Raw genomic sequence first — 11,302 nt, forward strand, 5'->3', positions numbered from 1 at the left:
TTTCACGTCTAATTTGTGTTTATCGGGTCAAAGGAATGATGACATGTGACTGAACATTTTTGGGTTTCAGTAAGTTTGCTTAGCTCGCATTTCATTTTGCACGTTAGCATTTTTAGCTACTGCTCTCATCCATAACAGGTTACACTGAGGGAACCAGCACAATACATTTCCTAAATTTCATGGTGTGCCAACTACTGCGCCTCCCATTAGTGTGGTGCATGTTAAATATACAGTACACAAGTTCAAGGGTTGAACTTGGGCAGGGGCAGCTTTACTCAGTTTGTCACTGTGACAGGAAATGGCATTTCCAGCTTTAGCATTTTCAGTTGTGGGTTTCTGCCGATATCCCCTCAGTCACCTCAGGATCTGAAGTTCCCATATGATCTTCCCTGCTGTGGAGTGCATACATCAGTGTGTATGTAGTGCTGATCGAGCTGTACTATAAGCCCACTTAGGGTCCTTTGGGATCAAGGCTGGTGGGGAGGAGGATGGGAATCCAGGGCTCACTGTGGCAGAGCTGCTGAATAATTCATGTTCCCCCACCCTGCCTGCCTCTTTTCCTCTCTGCATTGCACGGACTGAGAGCTCCATAACAGTATGAATGAAAGAGCTCTGCCTCTACCCTTCACTAAATCTTAAATGGGGTGTTCTTTGTTGGTTTTTGAAGCGATTTATATGGAGACAGCTACTAGATAGCCATCAAGATGCTACAAAATATGTGGTGCTGAAATTGGATTGAATTTATACTGAAACTTTAGCACAAAGAATCATACAGAGATTATATTTGCCTTGCTTTTTTTATGGCATAGATGTGTGAGTTCATTTTATATTCAAGGAAAATTAGACAGAAAAACACACTGAAATCAATATTTCTTGTAGTATACTGCACACATCTATCACTTGTACGAAGCTATGGAAGCAACATGCATGCATGCACACACCACACACACACACACACACACACACACGTGCACCCACACAACTTAGCCGAGTGGTGGTGTTAAACAGTGGCAGAGCTATCCTTTGTACGAATAGGAGGCTCTAAATTTGTCTGACCTCAGATACCTTGGAGAAAATGGATCCGCCTGAGGGAACACTTGTACTTGTTCCTTCCCATCAGCCTTCTTCAAAATGTCAAATTTGCTTTTCACCTCACAGACGCAAAGCCCTGTACATGTCCACCAGCACAGTATCAGGTCGGCTAATGAGAATTAGTTGTTCTTCATTAGTATTCACCAGAGTCACAAGAAGGGAAGTCTATCTTATTAATAAGACTCACCACAGGCTAAAGTTTGTCATGCTGAGCGTTCAGACAGACAGACAGATAGATTTAAATGCATTTGAATACATTTGTGAACAAAATGTAATGTTATTAATTCAAAGCCATTTAGTTTGCTTTTGTTGTATTAAAATGTTTCACATACGCCTCACTAATAGAACTAGTATGATTTTTTGATAAGTGCACTAACGCAGTAACTTGTTGCAGTAAATGGTTGCCTTTATTAAGTCTCATTAACTTCACAGAATTTTCTCCCCATTAAGATATCTAATCAGAATAATAAAAGCACATTTCATGCAAAAGATGCAGTACAATGTGTTTTATAAAAGATGAAAAAAAATGAGACAGTCATTCCAAAAGCTGTAGTCAAAAACCCAATTTAACCATAAAGTAAAATATTAGTATAATAAATACGATATTAAGCCTGATCATGATCATTCTATTACATTAAACACATTTGTTATTGTAACGGTGATAACGAAGGTCTCCAAACCATAACAAAGTATTTATTTTAACCCAAACCTTGAACCTAACCAAGTCATTTTTGTGCCTAACCAAACTTAACCATACTATGGTAAGGCACAGACAAATTATGCTTTTCTGCTGATAGATCAGAAAACACTTCTATGTGTTGCCCTTAAGGCCAGTTACAAATGATATATTTTGTCATTTAATTTGAAGAACTTGTTGAACAATAGAGACAGAAATGTAATTTCAAACAGCAATGGAGGGAGAATGGGGAACACACATACGCTCTCAGTACGTTGTCTAACACTAGATTTAGCCTTATTATAACAGGTTTTCTTCATGTTTTTCTCTCCAGCGCATGACTTAAAATGAAAGTACAAAGCGCTGTGGGTGGGCTGCACCTCCTGCTGTGTTTCAATGCATCATAATTTCCTCCTCACAGCCTTTACTTGAACACATCATGTTCATACAACTGAGGTTCCCTCCGCCAACAACAGCATCCTCCTCACCCTTTTATGTCCACTTCACCTCCTTGAACACTAATGCCCTGCTGCCGTGTGGCTGTGTGCTCATGACACTTTGCTTTTTTACCCCCTCTGTCTCTCCCTCTCTCTTCATCTCAAGGTTCACTCGTTGTCATGTTGCTTACACTGTCAGTCCTGAATGTCTCAAGCTGTCACAGTTTGTCACAGTTGACGTGCAATGTCAGAAATAATTGCTCAAGATAGAAAATGAATAGCAGCATGTTTTCGGGCCATGTCATACTCTCCCTCTGTCTCCGTCTCTCTTTTTTCAGTGGGGGTCAGTAAGGTACACTGAGCTGTAAAGGGAAGACAGGAATGTCAGTGTATTGTTTTTGTTTTTATTTTTTTTATACATATCAAATTAGGATTTGGGGATTTACAGTTTCTTAGCTTTGACCCTTAAAGCAATATTTCAACATTTTGGGACATATGCTTAAAGGAGCAATTTGAAAGTTTTGCTAAGCTACATATCCAGCGTTAGCATTAACAGCTACTCTCTAGAAGAAACGTTGCGAGTTCAGCATCAAACTTCATTCCTTTACTCACCAAGTGGTGGAAAGAAACACCACAGTTAATTCTTGTCTGTATCACGTCTTTTCTTCTACTGAAGTTAGCATCATAACCAGCAAGTCTCATCACTTTCCAATAGTGACTCACTGTAGCCTCCCATCTGCCCTGAAGACATAGTGCTGATCAGAGGGCGTCTTGTAAACACAACGGCGGAGGCTCTTGCCAAGAGACAATCACCATCACCCGCTCGTTCCGAAACCACATTCAGCGGCAGAGAAAACTTAAAAATAACCCCTTTGATTGCTTTCTGGTAAAGAGTTAGATGAGAAGATTGATACCACTTTTATATCTGTACAATGAAGCTACAGCCAGCAGCTAGGTATCTTAGCTTAGCATTAAAGACTGGAAACAAAGGGAAACAGCCTGGCTCTGTCTAAAGATAACAAAATCAATACCACTCTCATATCCGTTAAAAATTAAGTTACATCCAGAAGATGGTTAGCTTAGCTTAGCATGAACAATGGAAACAGCTAGCTAAGATTAAGAAAGCAAGATCCTCCTTCCAACAAATGAGATATAACAGTTTTAGAGTTGCCAGGCTAGCTGTTTCCCCCTGTTAGCAGTCTTTTTTGCTAAGTTGCCTATAACTTCCTTTAAATGTGTTAGAATAAGATTTCTCTCTGCAATTAAGACAAGTGATTAGTTGACTTTGTCTACTAGAAAAAAAAAGCATTTGATCCTTTCTTTCCATTTTTTTTAGTTCTCTTCTCTGTCTCTGGGGAAATTTCACATACAAGGCCACTGGGATTTCCTCTAACTCTCATGTACTTTCAACTGAGTACCTTTCATTTTCAGTCAATTTTGTTTGTTGGCTTGTGGTAACAGCAGTCTGGCATCTGTAGATTATTGTCAAGACAAACAGAGAAATCCAAATCCAAAGAGTAGCTCCATCTTGACTAAAGCCACTGGAGCATGGGCTGTGTGACCCTGAGGGATTGGGGATTTGCATAACCAAGTCTTGATTACACACAGAGATTGCAACTGGTATCAGGAGAGGGATTTTGCAGTTGATAAATTCACTGCTCATGAAGATACAAACTCAGCTGAATGCTTTCAGTGCCCTCAATCCTGCCCTTCACCCTTCCTTGACTGCTGCTAAAACAAACAGTGCCTTGCCTTCGCTGTTCTCAGGGCTGATGAAGTTCAGCACTGTGTGTGTGTGTGTGTGTGTGTGTGTGTGTGTGTGTGTGTGTGTGTGTGTGTGTGTGTGTGTGTGTGTGTGTGTGTGTGTGGACTGACCGTGCACAGCTTGCTAAAATGATGACTCAAAAATGAAAATTTTACAATTATAAAATGGTAGGACATTAACTATCGTTGGCATTTTCACCCAGAGCTGTCTGTTTGATATACAGTCATGCTCCATGTTTTATTTATTAATTTATCTTAGTTTTTTTTTTAATTAAATGACAATTCTCAGTTCCTTGGGTCTTATTTTCATAGTGCTGGCCAACATACTAATAATAGTGGACTCCTTTAACTTTCTGGTTAAACCTTGTACTTAATGCAATATTTGTGTGCACACATTTAGACATTTAGGATATACAAATTTTCTGTTGACATGCAATTTGAAATAATCTGAGTGGTTGCCATAATCTGGCTAAACCAATGTCCAGTTTACAACCTGACCATCTGACTGCTATCATTTCTTGCCACACCTGCTTTTGTTGTAGTGATGTGGCTGTCTCTGTGAACTCATTTTGTATCCTTAAAACAGACTATTTCATCTTCTCAGTATGCCAAACCAGTACGAATACATCATACTGATATAACTAATGATGTTTTCTCTCTAAATAATTTAAACACTAATCAAAATTTATTCCAAAAATGTCACTTGCCGCATTTTCTAAATGGGGAGTAGGTTTCTTCGTCATAATCTACTCTCTCGTGGGGGTATAAAATGCTGACTTCAGCCAAGGAAACTTGAAGATTAAACAAGAATAATCAGAGGCACACACACTCTCGCTCGTTATGCATAATAAACAGCACTTTGCCTTACAATGATATTCACTGCAAATAGGTGTGAGCTGAATTACTGTTTTTTGATACTGAAAAATTATACACCACAGTGAGAATGCACAGCTTTAATTTTTTAATGTAAAACACATTTCAACCTGTTATCCCTTTGGGAACCCAGTCGAGCTGGACTGAATACAAATTGCTGTCATCATTGCTGTTATTATTTGATCCTTTTTCCATTCCAGTCAAATGTTTCTGTCAACATCCAAAAACAAAACAAAACATAGCCTACCCTTTTTACTTTATCCTGCCATCACCTCAATTATCAACACTGAGCATTTTCTATGACTTCTGTGGCCTCACCACCCCGACCTGGCATCATCATCATCCACCCATACACTTATCAGTGTAAAAATCCCCCAGCGCCAAAGAGAAGACAGCGCCTGTGGCAGGGGAGAGCAGGGAGGCGGAGAGAAGACTCAAAAACGGAACAGTCGCCAGGGGCACCGGGCTAATGAACACACCACAGGAGCAACAATAACAATAACAACAGGATGGTTCAGCTCCTGACTCCAGATACCGACTGTACATCTGTCATTATGTCCTTTATTTAGCACCATATGTTTTTGTGTTTGTATGCACAACCATAACATATTGCAAACCTTTTTATTGGGTTTACATTTGTGATCAGTCTGGATGTCTCCACTCTTTCCGTCTGCTGTGGCATTTATTAGCCAGTCAAATACAGTAGGAAGTCCCACTAGAATAACATGAGGCACATGAAAGAGCTGCCCTCTATTGTCTAATCTATTTGACTCATCAGTGTCAACCACTCATCCAGTAAGATTATCCGTCTATAGCATCAATCATAACACCAGTAACATGCAAAGCCACAAAGCATCATATCTCTCTGTATGCTGATGATGTTTTACTTATTCTTCCTTTGTTATTCTTGACCACGTTACTTTTCTTTTACTTCTGAGGAACGGTGTCATATGATTTTTTTTTCAAGCATCAATGATTATGAATTACGAATGAACAAATTTACCAAATGTAATGTAATGTGTCTTCATTAAGTTTATATTTACATTCTACCAAATTGGCTGGCTTCACTTCTGTCCCATCATGCTTTGGCTCAGGATACACAAAAACAAAATTTTATCAAAATCTATTATAATAAATACACGTATCCCAATGATGCAGCAGTCTGTAAAAATGTAACAATCATCATATTTTATCGATTTTACATTTTCACAAATTTTACTTTAATTTATTTTTATGTATTTTTAGGGTTTAGGTTGTAAATAATTTTTCAATTGAACTGAATTGAGTTGTATTTGAATATAACATACATTATCTCAAGGCACTTTACAAGTTAAGGTCAAGACCTTACAACACTATAAAGAGAAACCCAACAGTTCCCACAATGCATTGTGAATCAATGTGCGTAAGATATGTAAATCAATATCTGATATCTGATCATTTATATTCCTCAAGATATATAATAAAAAAAGATGTTGGCCAATAGGTAGCAGCAAAATAGCTCACTCCCTTTTAGTCAAGTATTTAACATGCTTGCTTGTTTGGCTGTTTTATTTCCAGGACCTTGTTGGTCATTACCATATTAGAAAATAGTGGGGCTCACATCAGTGTATCTGTATGTAATTGTTTACATAATGTAGAATTTATTTACTTTTTTAACTCGTGTAGCATAAATCTTAAAGCATTTTGTAAATACTGGATATCCAGCCACTTGGTCAGGTGAGGGAGTTCTGTATATACTATATATTAATTCGTCATGTTAGTCTCTCCTGTACACCTTCACTGACTGCTGGGAGAATGAGAGCTGCTATTACAGTTTAGAATCCAATGTAAAATCATCTGGGAACAGGGTGCAGTGACTTTATAAAAGGCTCAGGATAGGGAATGTGCACACACATTCACAGATGACGCAGAAGCCAGCAAAGCATCTCAGCTTAGAGGTGTATCATTAGAGCAATTTGTCAGTCCTCTTCATAATGTGTAGCAGGTCAGAACCTGCATATACGTAAGAGAATTATCATTAATCTGCTAAGTATTACAGTTTTAGACTGCTGGCATTGTGCCACATATGTCCTAGCTGGAAAGTCGGACCACTGAAACGTTCAAGAAAAGTTACATTTTAGAGAGTTAAAGAGAACAGGAGTGAATCACTTGAGAGAAATTGCTTTATTTTGCTAGTTACTAACTAATTTCAGTTCCAAAACAAAGAACAATTACCATATTTAATTAAAATACATTTTATTTTATCATTTGATGAATTCATTAACTTTATTACCCCAGAGGGAAATTACGTTTGCAGTGTGGACACAAAATTTAAGAATGCAATAAAAACACACACAGTAGACAATAATCAACAAATAATCAAAGACATACAGTGTCCCGAATCAATCCACATCGTAATGCTCAGTAGGTTTTTGGTATGTAGTGTGTTCTCACAGTAGACAGCATGCATATTGAATACAGCATGCTATTAATGGATACTCTCCCACAGTGCAATTTACAAAGGAAATGGAGAAGCTGCTCACAGATGGAAAGAAATGAATGAAACAGCTTCAGAAAGATGATGTTGATTTCTTTGTGTATTGACTGCTAAAACAATATACTATTAGTATATAGTTCACAATGTGAGGAGTAAATGTGTAATATGGAGTATACAGAACAAGAGAATGAGTTAAGTGAAGTTAAAGACAAAACAGTGGTTTATCATTGTTTAGAAAGATTTCCTGTTGTCCTACCTGGCTGCAAAAATCTGACTCTAAACATTCTCATTACATTCTCAAACAGGTGGGAGTCTTTTTTTAATCTGAAAATTACCTCCTGTAGCAAGAGAGAGGGTAAAGCATTTTGCAGCAGATTTTGTGCCACAGCATGACATCCTGGAAAAAGAACAGGTATTATCCTGTTTCTGCGATAAGTATGAGACACCTGCTTGGAAATGGGAAAATTATATTTTAGAAATTTAACAGACAATCTTGAATCATCAAAGATTTTTGCAGGTTTCATTTCATTTGGACAACTGTTGTATCAAAGCACAGGTGAACAAAACACTAAAATATCAATCTCCTGGATGTTTTTATTGAATTTTGTCTTTAGTGTAGAACCCAATTCCTGTTTGGGAACCGACTCCAGAGCTGCTGCTTCACAAAATAAGATGATGAAAGAACATTTTGATGCATGAATATCACGTTATACTGCCATCCTGCCTGCTGCGCAGTCATACTTATGTTGGATTCATTCTCACCATCAAAACTTCATTTGACTTGTCACACCTCCTTCCTTTTGGCCTTCTTTGCTTTTCTCTCTCTCTCTCTCAACTGTCTCTCACCCTGTCTTTTATTTCTCTAGGGAATTTTTGCTGGGTCCACATTCACTTGTCAGAATCAACCTGTTTGATGTTCATTCTCCTGTGAAGCCACCGCTCTATCAGTGTTGGCTGCTGAGGAGTTTTTCCCAGAGGAAATGGGGGTCAAACATCCTGCTCAAAGCCAAATTGACAGAGTGGCTCTTGCTCACTTTCTAGGTTTGCCGATGATCCCATTTTGGTCGCAGCCAAGTTTCCTTACGCTTTAGAACAACACCTACTCATAAAGGATACAGTCTCTTCTCATCAAAGAGAGTTGAGAGATGCTGCTCTACGGAGACTTCACCCACACCCTGAGTGTTTGCTGTATCTTTTATCTGACTGCCCTGTAAAACTCACCCAAGATCGACTTTTAGTCAACACCCATACTTCCTCACGTACATGTCACCTCATCAATATTCATGCATCGATTTAATCTCTGCCTCATTTTCATCATCAGTTAAATCTTATCCCTCTCATCCACAGCTGTGAGTTTTGTCTCTGCATGTGGGCTTATACACGGAACACAACCTGAATGTATAAAATATCAGCTGCAGCTGCCTGATATTGATTTGCAGTCCCGTTACATAATCCACATCCCAGTGGTGTCAAAGCCTGAGGATTATTTTCAAACTTGATAATAGTTTTTTGTTTTTTTTAGCAGTTAGCAGTGAGGGTATGTTTTATAGCACGTAAGTGTAGGGTTAGGGAACAAAGAAGACAATCAAACACACAGGCTCCAGTGGTCACAACGATTACACATGAACAAATCTGAGGTAATCCGTGGAAATTGCAGAAATTTGCTTTTTAATAGGGGTCAGCTAACATTGTGTACAGCATATCTCTTCCCCTCTGAGGGATTTTTCATCCCTCCCCTTCGTTCTTTCCCCCTCGCTTGAAATCAATAATGGCAGGACATGAAGCAACGTCACAGTTATATTTAACAAGAAACATGCCTTTGAACTGGTTGATTCTATCCATTGAGGAGCGGGGGGAGGGGTTTGTATGTATAATAACAGGGAGGGAGAAATGGAAGCTGCGCCCAGGGTCCCGGTGTTCAAGGCGTCTCTGCTTTGTTCCACCCTGGAGGTTCGGGCTGCCTCACTGTCTGTCTGGGCTACAAACATTCATGTGCCAGTGCATGATCAAACATATTCAAATGCTTGCATTTGCCTGGGTCTCTCCTGTATCTCATTATTCAGCATACTGCTCTTGGCAACCTTGAGAATTGTTTAAAATTCACAGGAACAGGCCAGGACTTCAAAATGTGTTTTTGGTTGTTTGCTCTCTGTTGTGAAACCTGAAAGGTCACAGATGATGGATAAGTTTTACCCTCTAATATTTGCAGGTGTGTGGCTGCCGCTGCTCCGAAGAGAAAAGTGCATCAGATCAATGAAAAATGATGATGTTCTTGTGCTGAGATTTAATAGATCTCTTTGAAAAGGCACATGAATGAGAGGTGAGTCTCTTGCCCTGTAAAGACAGCTAGAGGACACGAGTGAGGCGAAGCGTGTCTCTAGCGATGATAACCCTAATCTCATTCATCTTGAGGTCATCCATGGGGGTTGACATGATCTCATTTTCTCTTCGCTGACCTCGCTCTGCCAAGGAAAGTCATGCACCGACCATATTCTGGACAGATGTGGTTAAATAAACCTTAACAAGTAACATTTCACCTATTAAAGGCCTAGCTGGCACATTATACCAGTCATCCAGTGTCATAATTGTTGTATAACAGGTTAAAGGTTAGGGAAAGGTTAAGGAAAATGTTGAGGGCAATTTGAGTCCTTTTATTTGCGACTCAGAGGAGAGATACAGACGGGGGTTCAGGTGACTGCTATTTAGGAGATTAAAAAAAAAAGAAGGTAGATTCAGTCACTCAGGGAGCAGATTACAGTTCTGGAGGTGCCATCTTCAAAGATGTCTTTGAAGCCAGAGACTCACATCTGGTCACTCAGATAGTGAGAAAAAAAAAAAAATTATTTTTGTCTCACTGGTAAATGTGTGGACTCTATTAAATCAATAATTACCTTTCCAGACTTACTTTCTTCATGATACACTTTGCAACTACGAGGCTCAGGAGGGGACATGGAGAAGATAAGAATAATAATAGAAATAAAATAAAATAAATAATAAAAATAAGAACAATGCAGCACACACATCACCCGTGGAGCGGTTCATGGGCTCTGAGTTTGGTGGCTCTAAAACACGCTGTGAATGTGAACAAGTTACCAAATGTGTAGTAGCCTATAGTGCCCCCTCCTGACAGATATAGGACCCTGCCTGTGTAGACTCACCAGTGTTGGCATGTACAGTAAAACTATCAGATGTAATCAACACATAGGCTACATACATAGCCTAGTCACTTCAGAAAGTACCTGAGGTCTATGCCGAGCACTGCCTAACCTGAAATGGTGGAACACGAATGGCTTACTGATAGGGATCGATTGTACCATTTCAGGTGCCGTCTGACAGTGATCAGCCATGGTCAGACTGTCACATTAAATATGTGTATATAAATTTGTCTCATCTGTTCTGTGGTTGGGGTTTGTGTGATGTTTTTGAAACGACAGTAAAATAATTTCTTACTCTGATACTGACTCTGACAAAGAAAAAATAACCTTAGTTGACCTAGCCACAGTAACCAGTCTAACTAATCAATAACAGAAATGACCAGCTAACCAAACAAATAGTACGTGCATTTATTTTTGACATGCTGGATCTGTAAAACGCGATCACATTACATTATATAAAACTCCGCCTCGCGAAACATTAACCAGGCATATGAATGGCATCTTATTTATTATTCATCATAAATAGTTTCAATGAGTAACCTATCATTGTAGCATACGCCATTCTCTACCGACGTAGACATTATTGATATAGGCCTGGTTGACAGATCAGTTAGACATACAGTGCATTGAGAAAGTATTCAGTCTATTCTTTTTTACATGTTGATATTTTACAGTTTTTATGTTGAAATCGTTTAATTCTTTCAACCATGTACAATGCCAGCAAGCTATATGCTAATGCTAATCGGGGGAGGCGGCTAGCTTGCCTAAATTGCATCTGACCTATCCTGTTTAAAGCTGTGGGCTGCCACAGTGTGGTGGCAGATGTTAA

This window comes from Seriola dumerili, unplaced genomic scaffold, assembly GCF_002260705.1.
Source record: "Seriola dumerili isolate Sdu_G_001 unplaced genomic scaffold, Sdu_1.0 BDQW01000409.1, whole genome shotgun sequence".
NCBI lineage: Eukaryota > Metazoa > Chordata > Actinopteri > Carangiformes > Carangidae > Seriola > Seriola dumerili.